Source organism: Protopterus annectens, chromosome 7.part0 (assembly GCF_019279795.1).
Source record: "Protopterus annectens isolate FY-2018-M chromosome 7.part0, PAN1.0, whole genome shotgun sequence".
NCBI classification, from domain to species: domain Eukaryota; kingdom Metazoa; phylum Chordata; order Ceratodontiformes; family Protopteridae; genus Protopterus; species Protopterus annectens.
The window spans coordinates 705,692,500-705,708,803 of NC_056739.1; positions in this window are offsets into that span (position 1 = coordinate 705,692,500).

Here is a 16,304-nt window from a genome sequence, read left to right on the forward strand (position 1 = left end):
AGTGTAAACTATAAACCTTCTTAAAGTAAAATAACTGTCCTGAAGCCCAGATACATAAACCAAAACTGAGAGACTGAGTAGCAATTACAGTTTAATCAAGCAGTAATAAATACAGCAGAATAAATGCAACTGAACACTTTAAGAATAAGCATCAAAAGCAAAATAAGGTACTAAAGTAGGAAGAGGCAGATACAGTAAAATGTCTTTGATCATATTCTTAGTAACAACCTTTGACTTGTCACTGAACTAGACAGCATTCATGGGAAATTAGGCTAATCTTCTGGGTGAGCTGGGGAGCTGAAAAAATGTATGCATATTGGGTTGGTCTGTATTATAAACGGACTGCCTGATTTGGTACAGGAGCTGTTTTTGATGGTCTGAAATAAGTAAATCAATCTGTTTTGAAGCACCTTTATTAAATGTACATATTTTGAAAAATAGGGTACATATACAGTTATAGAAAAGAAAACAGACCATTTTGTGCTTGTTATTAATAATTATTATTTACTTCAGTATTACATAACTTGCTAAAGTCATGTCTTCACTTAAATTTCACTCCCTATTTTGATCATTATTCACCTTGTATAGTTCCTACATTTGTTCCTTCACTTTTATAAAGATAACACTTCCATTTCTTTTATCTCCTTTACAATATTCAGTACTTCAGATATGACTGGTTTAAAGTCTGATTTGTATTTTTTCAGTCATTTGTGGCAGTCAATAGCATTAAACGTAACAAGGCTTTATTGTGTGTATGCAGTTCAAATTCTACATCACAACTAACTAGAATCATTTCCTTAGTTATAATCATTTGCTCCACTGACATTCCATAGGAAATGCTTAAAGTCTGCCAATGTACTACATCCTCCCAAAAATGTTCCCCATTACCTATCTCTTTGTCATCACACCTCCAGCAATTACTGTCTACCCGAGGAAGAGATCTCTGCTATCTGCTGAGAGGTATAAAAATATCTATGTAAACACTTCCATGCAAAATTTATAAACCTTCGCTTCTTTTTTTTAAAATTTATTTATTTATTTATTTTTTGCTTACTTGGAAGCCATCAAATGTTCTCCCACTGTTTCTTTATATTCTGCCTTTCCATTCTTTCCCTTTCCAATATTTTCTGAAGTATTCTACTTGATTCTTACAGTAGTTAAGTGCTATCTTATATGTCCTACTGATTATCCCTTTGTAGCAGTAGCTTCAGTTCTAGAAAAATACTAAAAACGCAGCAAGAACTGGTCTTTCACTTAGCACTCCCCTACTCTTGTTCTATAGCTGATACATGCTCTAAGAAAGTCTTCCTTACATGGAAGAGAGGTCAGTTATGAATTAGTATGGAAAAATATCTCTTATTTGAAGCAGCATTGATTCCCACTTATACAAAACTCTAAAACTGATTAAGAGGGATTGGAATAATGGTTGAACTGTTTGCCTCAATGACACAAGATACAGGGTTTCATTCTCACCTTTAAGGGAAATTGGTTAGACTTAAAATTGGCCACAAGGGCAGCTACCCCAGCATATACCTTTGACTTATAGATAGGGTTTGACATAATTGTTAACGACTTTTACCTCACAAACACAGACTACAGGGTTTGAGTCTGACTTCTGATTATTGGCTAGGCTTCTAATAGTCTGCAGACTGATGGCCTACTACTTACCTATACAGCTACAAGAAACACTAGTTTTATAACTCTGAAGAGGGAGTTTTTAAAGCAGGTAATTGGACTCAACCCATTGACTGCTATTGCTACAAGACATATTCATAATGATGATTTGACAAGATCTTGCTTTGTATGTATTTATTTAATTAGTTATGCATTAATTCCCCCATTTTCTACTGCTGTCACAACTTTACATGTTACACTTCATTCTTTACAGACCTTCATCCTGCCCTGCTCTCTCTTCCTTCATCTCTATCTACACTCCTCCAAAGACTCTCCATACCTCTAATCAGGAACTACTACAAATCTACGAACCCAAAAAAATAGCTGGCAAACACCTATATAAACACTCCATCACCCAAGCCTGGAACAAACTCCCAACAGATATTTGTTCCATCATTCACCCATCCCACTTTAAAGAAAAACTCACACTTCATCTACTCAACCCCAAAATACGTCCTTGTCAAGACCCTGCTTGAGCTCCCCACAGCCCTACTGTATACCTTTTCAGCTACGTTCTCCACTATTGTGGATACTTATTAAACTCTACAATCAATACTGTTGGACTTAAACTCTTTTTGTAAATATGTAAATATATTTTTCAGTCTGTAACAATATTGATATGTATATATCATGTGTCTGGATTTCTGCTTTGTCTCTCTAATGTTCTTGTATAACTGATTTTGACCATATTTTTTACACAAATGTTTGATTCTCTGTAAACTGTTTGTGGTTCTTTGGGCCACAAGCCCAGCTGGACCAACCCAGTTAACAACTGTCAACAAATAAATAAATGTATGAACTGATGTAAATCTACATTCAAGTTTTGTTTTACCAGTTGTGAGTAATTCTATTTCTAGTATACTGGACAATTTATTATATCAGTACTATAAATGTTCATATTTAGTCACTTTACAAATACACAGTTTTATGCATATTTCCTTTCAGAAAATACAACGAATGCAGCATTGACCCATAAAACTACATCACCAAAACATTAAAATGTTATTCTATTCCTCATCCACTGGACTCACGATTGTGCTTCTATTTATTGGTTACATGCTGAGACAATGCATGTAAAAAAAATTCAGCACAGCACTCGGGTGAATAAAAATAATTGTGACAATACAGGGCAAGATTTACTGACAACTCTGATTATGTGTAGTATACACTGCACCAAATAGTCAAGCAATGCAGTTCACACTAAATGTATTTCAAAGATATGCATTATTAGTGTGTCTTCTAGCATACACACTGCAAACCAACGGTATCACACATGGCATTATAACAGTGACCTCTTTCTTAAGGCCAGTACATTATCCATGGTACTACACAGGACATTGAAACAGAAATTGCATTTTAAGGCCATTACATTATCCAAGTAATAACTGCAGTGAGGTACTATCCAGGTACCACTCATTGTCTTTTCAAATGTATTAAACAGATTAATCCAATTCACTATGGAAATTTCTGGAATGCAACTGCTTTGATTTTTTTTTCTTGCTCAATAATTGAATCCATGTTGCCACAGAAGTTTCTGAAGTGCACAAGTCAACAGTATATCATAATTTAGGTCCCAGTTACATGAGGCACACTCCAGGACAGCTTATTCATGTTACCAACAGGTATTCCTGCACAAGTACAGTCTTGTTGACCATTTGTTAATCACATTAGTCTTGCAGATGATGCAAACTTGAGTAGTACAACCTTGCATAACACATAAGATGCCTTTAAAAAATCCCCATACATTCTGTTATGCCATTTTTTAAACACAATTAAAATTAAGTCATGTGGTAAATCTACTGAAATCTACAACAGATGTTTATAAATTGAGAGTGTATTTATTGCCTTAACTCCATACTTTCCCATTCCATTCAACTCCAAGATAATTAAATAATCATATAGTGTAGTAGTGTAAAGACCTGGATTTGCAATTACCTGCATTTCCTCCACATGTAGTAAAACCCTAAGCAAGTTAGTTAACTTTTTTGCATTTACAAGACACTCTTGACAAAAGAAAATTTAAATGTTCCAGTAGGAGTACATGTGTCTCACATAGACACACATACACATACCTTACACATACACACACACACACATACACACACACACACACACACACACACACACACACACACACACACACACACACACACACACACATACATACATATAAACACACACATGTACATACATACATAACACACATACACACACACACACACACACACACACACAATACATATATATATATAAATATATATATATATATATATATATATATATATATATACTGTATATATATATATATATATATATATATATATAAAACACCATTACCATCAACCATCTTTTTCTCATGTTCTTCCTGAGGTCAGGTGGTTCCCATCAACTGGCACCATCTCTCTCAGTTCAGTGTCTCTCTCCTGCTTTCTTCAACGGTCATGCCACGGGTCTTCTCTCATACAGTCTATTCATCTCCTTGCTGGATGCTCTTGTTTCCTCTTGCCTTCTGTATGTCTGTTCCAAATCTTCTTCACCAGATCATCTTCTGCTTTCCTGCACAGGTGCCCAAACAAACCTACTATATTTGCTTTGACCTTCACTGCAATTGAAACTACTTTGGCTTCTGCTTTAATGTCTTCATTTCTGTCCCACAGTGTGCATCTTTCCACCCAACTCAAGCCCTTCATCGCCATCGCAACAAGCTTCCTCAAATGCCTTCACTGCCTGGGTTTATGTACCGTACCATAGTACTGGTCACACTACTGCTTCATGCACCTTACCTTTTAGCTTCTTTGGCATGTGTAAGTACGTATGATGTATGTATGTATGTATCTGTGTGTGTGTGTGTGTGTGTGTGTGTGTGTGTGTGTGTGTGTGTGTGTGTGTGTGTGTGTGTGTGTGTGTGTGTGTGAGCGTGTGTGTGTGTGTGTGTGTCTCTGTGTGTATGTATATATATATATATATATATATATATATATATATATATATATAGATAGATATATATAGATATATATAGATATGAAACATATGGACCAACACTCATGTAGGCATCAACTAATTATTATAGTACTATAACTTGTAATTGTCTATGTTTTGCTTTTTTTGGTATATTAAATGTTTGGTGCCTACATGAGTGCTTGTCCATTTGATGGTGATGTGGATATTGTTCTTAAGTCCCAGCACTACAATTTATGACATCTTATTTCTGTGCATGAGTTTGGTGGATATTAATGCCCATCTAAAATTATCCCTATCATGTAATATTTAAAATGACTGCAACATAAATTAATGAATAAACATAGACATCAAGTAGATATTTGGAGCTTTTCTTCCTGGGCCGCCGCTAAAAATGGACATGTATCCAATCGGACTTTCCCGGTTAACAAATGTAAAATAAATAAACAAATAAAAATATTAAACGTTGCTTCACTCACCTGTATCTCAAAACTTTTAATCACCACTAAATCTGATGACTGTCTTTTGCAGGCAGACTGGGCCCAATCCCACTGCTGTTCAGTAGTGGAGAGGAAGTAACAGCTGTGCTGAAACACAAGCCATTTTGCTGGGCAACATTCATATTCTGTGCCTAAAGGAAAGTCAAAATATAAGCAGATGAATATCCATATCCAATAATGATGTAGTAAATATGTACATATCTATATATAGATAAACAGATAGCGAGAGAGTGTTAATCTCCTGGATGAATTGGGGAGCTGAAGAAATATAGACTCAATTATATATATATATATATATATATATATATATATATATATATATGTGTATATTGAGTATTTACTTTTGTCGTGTGTGTGTGTGTGTGTGTGTGTGTGTGTGTGTGTGTGTGTGTGTGTGTGTGTGTGTGTGTGTGTGTGTGTGTGTGTGTGGTCAAGAGCTGTTTAGTTGACCATATATGCTAGACAAAACAGATGGTCAACAGGTTTGTGAGATCATACAATTCTTAGGGTCGGGGAATATGTCTTTACCCAGTTTTTTGCCCGATCTTCAAGTTAGTATAGATGATGGGGGCACATGTCTTTTGAGTGTTTTAGAAAAGACAACCTAAACCTCTCTGAATGTTTTATTGTAAAATAACTGCCTGTTGTTGCCTTAATGCTTACCCTACAATCTCTGCTTTTCTCTTTTTCTAGTCAAACTCTACATTTATCTACACTACTATTACATATTATTATTAATATTATTATTACTATTTTTTTTTTATCTACACTACTATTACTTATTATTATTATTATTATTATTATTATTATTATTATTTACTGGGATTGCAATTGGCCACCACAGTCTCTAACAACAAAAATGTTTTCTCTCCCAGCAATTAAACAGTGTAGGTTACAAATTAAAAAAAAAAAAGTTTGTTGAGCTCTCTTTTACCGTGCTGTGTAACAAAGTGAGTTTTTTGGTCAGCCATAGGGCTCTTTCTGCTTTATTTTTGCCTCCTTCTCCTGTAACTAAAGTAAACTGACTCATACATTTGTCTCTCTGACCCTAACTTTTCAACTATACCTTGTACATTTGTTGCTTTCTAACACACAGACATAGATTCCTGTTTGAAAGCCTTACTTATTTGTCTGACATTTGAACAAGTAACCCTGATAAAAACCTAAAATTCTATACTGTTGGTCTGTCTTTCCTGCTAAAAGTAAGTAGAACTAAAGTGCTGAGTGCAGGTTTTAGGCCCTTGCATTAAACTTACCTGTGGTATATTGTGCTTCTGCCCATTCTGCTCCCCCTCGCTCCACTTGGGCTCACTTTGCTCTCCTCCCACCCCTGAATCCCACCAACCCCAAGTGTCCTCAAATTTATACTTTCACCTTATTGTCTGGTCACTCCCACAGCCCCTTTCCACCACTATAACTTGTGCTCTCACTGTTTCACTCTTCCCACCTTGTCACCAATCTTCCCCTTTTCCCCACCCACCTTGGGCTGCCTCCTCTGTGGCTTTCCTCTCTCACAGTTAACTCTTTCACTCCCTAGCACACCTACTATCTCCTCACATACTTACTAATTCCAGCCCTCAGTACTGTTCCTTCCTTCACACCACTTATTTCTAACCACCACCCTTCCCTAATATATTTCTTTATATTTTCCCTATAACTCTTCCTTTCCTTTTTTCATCACACATTGCTATCCTTACTGCTATTTCCCCCACTTCTAATCTCACTAGCTGTTAGAAAAATATGTATTTGAACATGTATAAAGTGCTAGTTTAAAAGCAAATAGTATATAATGCATTTTATTCTATTTACAATATGGCAATAAGAATGATTTTACATGCAATTGCTTGAAGCTTTGGAGCTGCAGTGTATTTGAACTCTGACCCTGGCAGTAGCCAGCTCAGCAAGCTTATGTTTTTCACTAATGATCATCTGCTGGGTCAGGAAAATTAAATGTATAAAGCATTGAAAATCCTTCTTCCTTCCTCTGAGATAATTAGCCTTGTAAATATTATCAGAGATAAGACACAGCTGCTAAAGTAATGTTGCAAGAAGAACAAAGAAGTATATTACAAGACTGAACCAACTATTGTATTCGAGCAGGACTGAAACCTTGAAAGAGTAACATTTAGAGAAAGACATTATAACTAACCAGGTGCTTTGCAAGGCTGTATTATTCCCATGGGAAAACTTTTAAAATGTATAACATCAGCTTATTCTTATGAATAGAATATTGTAGACCATAGTGATGTAGGTGCCCTGTGACTAATCACGTCAGTAAAGTGGGCACAGCTTGAATGTAAGACTATATAAAATTGTGTATTTCCTGCATCATGTCAGACGAAATTCTATACTTGTATTGTATGTTTTTTTTGCCTCCTGGTGTACACTAGTAAACTTTTGCATCTGAGCCTCCTGTGTTGTTATCATTTGTTTTTATTTAACAGTTTGGTCCTCCTTGACCGGAAGCCCTCAGACAGCTACAGATCAGAGTGTACCGGTGGTTGAATACTGCGCAGGAGAAGCTACCGAAACGGTTCTTCTTGAAACAGAAAGACCTCCGACTGAATTGTCGTTTTGAGAGGCTGGCCACTTTCTGATCTGCGGCCGAAGAGCGGTCTCGAACTGGTTGACCCAGGAGGCTCAGGTAGGAAGATATTTGCCTTTTTTCTGTTTTAGATCAGGGACTAGGTTACAGTAAATGTCATTGTCAGAGATTTGTTATACAGATCAGGGACAAAAGGAAATTACTGTATATTTTGTCAGAGATCAGGGAAGCAGAATAAGGTAGGCAGTTATTCTAGATAAACTGTGTAAGGAACTTGAAATACCACATGGTGAAAAGGGCTCAGTGCACTAAAAAATCGCGAGATCCGCCCCTAACTGATGACGCAAAATATATGCAATCACAACGGGCAGATAATGTAAGGTATTATACAAAATGGGTTAATAAATACGGATTTGATGGTAAATTAAACAAGATTTCATTAGTTAAACTTTTAAAACAGCTTAAATCTGACGCAGAAGGTCAGGCAAAAAAACAACAGCGATTAGGCATTCCTCAGGCACATAGGTGGATTGAGGAAGTAAACCGAAGGGAACAGAAAACTAAAAATGCAAAAACATTATTTTTAGACAAAGAGGATAATAATACAGTAATAGCGACGGCCCCTCCCCCTCCGCCCCCTCCAATGCCTTTTTCAGGATATGAAGCAGGAGGACAAGCTGGTCCACCTCCATGTTATCCTGAAGTTACAAGAGCACTAAAACCATGTGTTAGAGAACCTATTGAAACTAGGTCCCGGACACGTAAAACACTTAGGGACACAGACATATCAAATGGGGAGAGACACACTAGAAGAGAGTGAGGAAGAAATCTGTCCACTAATCGAGGTACCAAATCCTCAGGCAGGACAGGAAGGGCAGGACCCAACTCTTCTAGTATATAGACCATGGACACCGGAAGATATTCGGAAAGCTACAGAGGGAATCCCTCATCCAAAAGTTAATTACACAAAGTTTTTACAAGATTTACAAGGTATGAGACTAAGTTACCACTTGAATGGGGAAGAAGTAGAAAAGGTAGTTAGACAGATTGTGGGTCCATACTGGCACATGATTTGTGGCACCTGGAATCCTCGTAATGCAGAGCTTAAACCACTCCCACATAGTGACGCAGAATTAGACAACAGAGTGAAAGGTCTTACAGACCGAATTTCTGAAAAATGGAAACCTAGAGCAGATTGGACTTGCATTAATCAATGCATACAGCAAGAGAATGAAACTGTAGATGGGTACTATGGTAGATTATTGGAATGTTTCAATAACCATAGTGGTATGGCTATTCCTGAAAGTCAGACACATGATAGCTCATATGAACAGCAACTGAAAAATGCATTTTTGAAAGGTTGCATTGCACCTATCAGTAGCTTTATTACAAAGCATATGATAGATCATCAAACAAGCAGGCTACAAGCCTTACTTGAATATGCTAGGCAAGCTGAAAGACACTTTAATAGTAAAAAGAAAAAGAAGACACAGGTCTTCACAGCTGAAGATGGAGCAGAGGTCTTTGTAGTACAGTCGAGTAAAAAGGGTAAGAAAAATGCCCAGGGTAATAAACAATCTGACAAAAGGTCAGAAGATTTTGAAGAGAGAAAAAAGAAAGGTGAGTGCTTTAAGTGCGGTAAGAAAGGACATTTAGCAAGGGATTGCAGGCTAAATAAAAAGGTGACTACAGAAGATAAAGGTGATGAGGACTGACTATATGATAGTGATGAAAATCAGGAATCATCAGGAAAGACTAACAAACAAAGGACAAACGTAAATGTAGTGGAAGGAACAGAGGAAGTGCAAGCAGATGTAGAGGATGAAGAAAGTGAAATTTTAGATTTGGCATTACTGAGCTTGGTGCTCTATTTGGCAGACACAAAACCGGAAGTTACACTTCTGGTGGAAGGAAGGGAAGTGAAATTCTTGTGTGACTCAGGAGCGTCACGAACTTTGATACACCCTTCAAAGTTACCAGAATATTCTGAATCACCTGACTATATATTAGTGAAAGCAGCAAATGGACAGCTATATAGGGAGCCGCTCTCCCATGATATAGCAATAACTGACCCTGTTTCAGGTATGACTCAGAAAAGTAAAATTGTAGTTTCTGCAAAATGTCCAGTAAACTTACTGGGAAGAGATCTTATGCAGATAATTGGCATAGTGGTAGTTCCCACTATGCAGGGTATGGAGGCACAAAGACAAATGGATACTTTTGTGGTGCGACCGGAGGGTGAAACTTTTTACTGGTACAGCCAGGACCTAGTTACGACTGGTCCAGGGGCAGTAACCGAGGAACTGATGAATGTAGCCATCAGTAAGGCCCCCTCCCTTAACACTGACCAACAGCATTTGTTACATTGTACTCTATACTACTGTAGCATGCCAGGACCTGATAAAGAAAATGAGCAAGAGTTGTTCAAAAATCCTGCTAACAGATTAGTATTACGAACCTTGTATTGGGATACTGAGGGAAACAGTGCAGTAAGCTGTTCACTACCTCAGGAATTCATGACACTGTACAAATCTAATAGACTGCCACATGTCAGCTTGACAAAGAGTAAAGATGTGAGATGGGCAGATTTAGGAGAAAAAGTAACAAGATGGGAAAAACAAACTGATTTAGAATTATCAGAACAGGGAATACAAAAACAGAAATTGAATTGGCTAACACAGACACGTCCAGCTGTACACTTACAAATTAGTGAAGACAGCTGATTAGCATTCTTATTAGAAGAAGAAGAAAAAGCCTTGTGTGATATATCAGATATTCTTTGGTCAACAGGTAAATCAGATGTAGGACTTATTCGAACAGCAGGACCAGTAACTATTACACCAAAATCAGCATTTAGACCACAAAAAAGACAATACCCCTTGAGGAAAGATGCAGAGCAAGGAATCAAACCTATAATAGCAGCATTACTCAAGGAAGGAGTACTGGTAGAATCTCTGGATTCACCATGTAACACCCCTCTATTTCCTGTTAAAAAAGCAAACGGGGAATGGCAGATGGTACAAGATTTACAAGCCGTAAACAATGCAATAATACCCAGAGCACCTACGGTGCCAGACCCACACACCTTGTTGAATGATTTAAAGCCACAACAAAAATATTTCACTGAGGTAGATATAAGCAATGCTTTCTTTTCAATACCTATACATCCTGATAGCCAGTATTGGTTTGCATTTACATTTCAGGGTAAAAGATATACCTATACTCGGCTACCACAGGGATATTGTGAAAGTCGAACGATATTTGCACAAGAAATGGCAAGCAACCTGGCAGGATTTACACCACCAGGAGGTAGTCAGATTCTACTTTATGTAGATGACATCTTGCTAGCAGCCCCTACCCAACAGCAATGCAGGGAAGATACAATAGCATTATTGAAATTTTTAGCAGCACAAGGACACAAAGTAAACAAAAGTAAGTTACAACTTTGGAGAAAACAGGTTAGATACCTAGGATATGTAATATCCAATGAAGGTAGAATATTAGACGAAGACAGAAAAACAGCAATTTTACAGGCACCCAAACCAGCAATCAAGAAGGAAATGATGTCCTTCTTGGGAACGACTAATTTTTGTCGAAGCTGGATATCAAACTATGCTTTAGAATCTGCTCCATTGGCTGATTTAATATATAAAACACCAATGGCAGCACAAGATGTATTACAATGGACACCTGAAGCAGAAACAGCTTTCTGCAGACTAAAACAATTGATAGCTTCATCACTAGTTTTAGGACTTCCAAATTACCACAAAAGATTTTTTCAAACCGTAGATTGTAAACAGGGATACATGACGTCAGTTTTGACGCAACAGCATGGGAATAAACAACGCCCCATAGCTTACTATTCATCACAGTTAGATCCAGTGGCACGATCATTGCCTCACTGTGTGCAAGCAGTAATTGCAGCTGCAATGGCAGTACAGGCTTCGGCCTCAGTGGTGTTATTCCACCCTCTCACATTGAGAGTGCCTCATGCAGTCGCGATAATTTTACTGCAAGAGAAATTAGCATATCTATCTCCTGCTAGACATCTTTCATGTATGACCATACTGCTGAGCCAACCTCATATGGTAATTGAATGTTGTACAACATTAAATCCATCAACGTTACTTCCAACTCCTGTGGATGGCACACCACACAGTTGCCTGCAGGAAATTGAGCAGATAACTTTGCCCAGACAAGACCTCACTGATATGCCCTTGGATGATGCAGAGGTGACATTTTATGTGGACGTTTCATGCAGAAAGGGTCCTACAGGGAAAAATCTAGTAGGGTATGCAGTAGTCACAGATACAGAGATTTTAGAAGCCCAACCCTTACAGCATAACCTGTCTGCTCAAGCAGCAGAATTGATAGCCTTAACACGGGCTTGCACTCTAGCGAAAGACAAATGTGTGAACATATATACTGACAGTCAGTATGCTTTCTCTACAGTGCATGGTTTTGCACAGCAATGGAAAAATAGGGGAATGATAACATCTACTGGCAAACCGATTAATCATGCGCAACTTATTTTGAACTTGTTAGATTCTATTCAGTTACCTACTAAAGTAGCTATTTGTAAATGTTTAGCTCATACAAAACAACAGGATGCAATTTCAAGAGGAAATGCAAAAGCTGATGCAGCTGCAAAGCAAGCAGCCTCAGACTCAGAAACTTTGCTTTTGACTGAGGAATTACAACCCTCTGAGATTTTAGATTTAGAAATGTTAAAAACAATGCAGACATTAACTACAAAAGCTGAGAAACAGAAATGGGAGAAACGAGGTGCAATCCTCGAAAATGGACTGTATATCTCCAAAGAAAAAAAGCTAATATTGCCGTCTAATTTATTTAGATATGCAGCTTTGTTGAGCCATGGGCAGAGCCATGTCTCAACAGGGGGGATGGTACAGTTAGTAAATCGAATATTCCAAACATATGGATTCACAAACTTTACACAAAAATTTTGTGCAGCATGTCATATTTGTAACAACCATCATGCACAAGGAGCATTCAAACCCAAGCAAGGGAGTTTTCCTATACCACCATATCCGTTCCATACTATCTGTATGGATTTCATAGAACTGAGCAAATGTGAAGGGAAAAAATACTGTTTAGTAATTATAGACATGTTTTCCAAGTGGGTAGAAGCTTTTCCAACCAAAAATCCGGATGCAGCAACAGTGGCAAAAGCCCTATAAAAGAAATAATTCCTAGATTTGGCATACCAGAAAGAATCTATAGTGACAATGGGACACACTTTGTTAATCAGATGATTCACCAGCTTGGGAGATTCTTTGGGATCTCCTTGAAGAATCATTGTGCTTACCACCCACAGTCTGCAGGACTGGTGGAAAGGTACAATGGAATTTTAAAAAGCAAGTTGAGGAAGTTAATAAATGAAACACAGAAGAATTGGATTTGCTGTTTGCCTTTGGCACTGCTGAGCATGAGAACAGTTCCAAATGTAAAGGGTTTGACCCCCTTTGAAGTGATATTTGGAAGGGCATATTATGTGCCACAGTGGAAAGCTCTCATGCCTGCAGAACTAAAGGCTGACAGCTCATTAGCTAGCTATATGAGGAAACTGTTAACAAATAAAACTGTTTTGCAGTTGAACTCTTTTTCAGATAGAGGACAGACCAGACCATTGGAAGCGGTGCTGACCCCAGGGTCCTGGGTGTGGTTGAAGGTCACGAAGAGGAAAAATTGGACGAGTCCAAAGTTGGAAGGACTGTACCAGGTACTGTTGGCGATGCCTACTGCAGTCAAAGTTGCTGAGAGGTCGTCCTGGGTCCACCTGACGCACTGTAAACCGGTAAAGAATTTTCAGCTTGATAAACATTTTGTGACTGACACACAACAAAGGCAGGATGGCCAAGAGCAAAATGAGTAAAAATACAGATCAGCCCCGAAGATATTGTTTAATCATCTTGCTAACTATGCATTTATTGACTATGATTGTGATGACCTTCCTTTTGTTGTGGTTCTTCCTACATATAACCACACAAATGAAAGTAGAGAAACATGATGAACTATCTATAGACTGGCATACAAACTTTAACACATACCTAGCTATGAAGCGTGTATATGTAGAGACTATGAACATTTCAAACTGCTGGGTTTGTACTGCTATACCAACAGCATATGGAGGACTGTTGATGTCCGCTGTCCCCTTGGGGATAAATGAGACTTGGGAAAATTTACTTTTTGATACAGGTTCTGTAAGATCACAGCACAAAATTGCATTATATTTGCCTATTACACAGAGAAGAATTGTATGTTTCTATAAAAATGATACACTCCAAGTGGGTTGGAGTAACTGTAACATAACTATATCTTATAAATGCTATATTAAAACTAAAGATAAAGGCACTGTTTGTAACACAAATTATGATTCATATTTGAACTTAATGAAAACAACATTAAGTGATATGCAGAGAAATCCTGTCTTGCATAAACAATTGTCTGTTATAGACAAGAAAATGTTTCATTCAGAATTAACCCGCATCAGTACTAAAGTAGAAAACTGTTATTTTGTTTGTGGGAAAAAAGCATACAAATGGCTACCTGAGAATTGGTCCGGCAGGTGTTTTTTGGGTTATCTGGTTCTGGCTATAAGGCATACTGCAGAATTACCTCTAGGAAAGATATGAAATGTAAGAGATGTAGCCCGAAAACCTGAGGATCCAATTGGAAAACCTGTAAATCCAATGGGAAAAATTGAAGCTGGTTGGAAGGATCATCATTCCGTGAAAGATAAAGAAAAATTGACTCATATGGACTTGAGTGACAGTGTTATATCCTGGGCTGGAATACTTCCAGCATATGGAGCAGTCAAATCGATCTGGGAGTTGAGAAAACTGTCGAAGCTTCTCGAAGTAATGAGTAACGCACCTTTTTCTGCTCTCGAACTAGTGACTGATGAACTGAATGCAATGAGAACTGTTGTGCTACAAAATCGAATGGCTCTTGACTTCACCCTAGCGGTGAGAGGTGGTACATGCGCGCTTATCAAAGAAGAATGCTGTGCGTTTATACCAGACAATCGACATGAGATCAATGATCACCTAGAGGTAATACAGCAGGTATCGGACATGACTGAACCAGGCCCAAACCCACTGATGAACTTTTTTCAGAGTCTATTTGGTGGGTGGGGTTCTATCCTAATGAATATTTTGATTGCTATTTGTGTTGGTCTGCTCCTATTAGGAGCATGTGTCTGTTATGGGATCCCCTGTGTGAAAAGATTAGTCAAAGATTTTGTTGATATATCTGTAACTGAGACTTTGTACCAAGACATTGAACTGGAACTATTGGTTCCAGATGAAACTCTTTCCAAAATATAAACTAAATGACTTGCCTAGTTGAAAGTCCTTAAAGGAGAAGGCTAGGGGATGATATAACATTGTTTATGTTTCCGAATAGAATAAAAAGTATTAAAAGGGAGGAAAATGTTAGAAAAATATGTATTTGAACATGTATAAAGTGCTAGTTTAAAAGCAAATAGTATATAATGCATTGTATTCTATTTACAATATGGCAATAAGAATGATTTTACATGCAATTGCTTGAAGCTTTGGAGCTGCAGTGTATTTGAACTCTGACCCTGGCAGTAGCCAGCTCAGCAAGCTTATGTTTTTCACTAATGATCATCTTCTGGGTCAGGAAAATTAAATGTATAAAGCACTGAAAATCCTTCTTCCTTCCTCTGAGATAATTAGCCTTGTGAATATTATCAGAGATAAGACACAGCTGCTAAAGTAATGTTGCAAGAAGAACAAAGAAGTATATTACAAGACTGAACCAACTATTGTATTCGAGCAGGACTGAAACCTTGAAAGAGTAACATTTAGAGAAAGACATTATAACTAACCAGGTGCTTTGCAAGGCTGTATTATTCCCATGGGAAAACTTTTAAAATGTATAACATCAGCTTATTCTTATGAATAGAATATTGTAGACCATAGTGATGTAGGTGCCCTGTGACTAACCATGTCAGTAAAGTGGGCACAGCTTGAATGTAAGACTATATAAAATTGTGTATTTCCTGCATCATGTCAGACGAAATTCTATACTTGTATTGTATGGTTTTTTGCCTCCTGGTGTACACTACTAAACTTTTGCATCTGAGCCTCCTGTGTTGTTATCATTTGTTTTTATTTAACACTAGCCCTAAGCACTTCCTACCACACTGAGCTCTATGTCTTCCCCTCTTCCCCCACCTTTCCCTTTCCCAGACCTCTTCCAACATATAACCAAGCTCCACTGACTATTACCCCCCCTCTCTTTTAGGTCTCTCCCTCTTTCAATGTTTTAAATTTAAACTCATAGCCTACCCTGCACTTATTCCTAACCTCACACTCAAGTACCCCATTCCCCTTAGTGACCACCCTCACCTTTTCCATCTTGCCTTTGCTCTTCTGGTTTCTGGTGACATCCATCCCAATCCTGGCCCTTCCCCTGTCTCCATTCTCCCTCCACCTTCATCTGCTGTCTCCCCAAAAACATCCTCAAATATCTCTGACCTCAAACATCTCTATCTCTGCAATGAACATCCAAAGCCTAAACAACAAAATCTGCTGTCTCCCGAAAACATCCTCAATTTCTCCCACCTCATCTCTGAC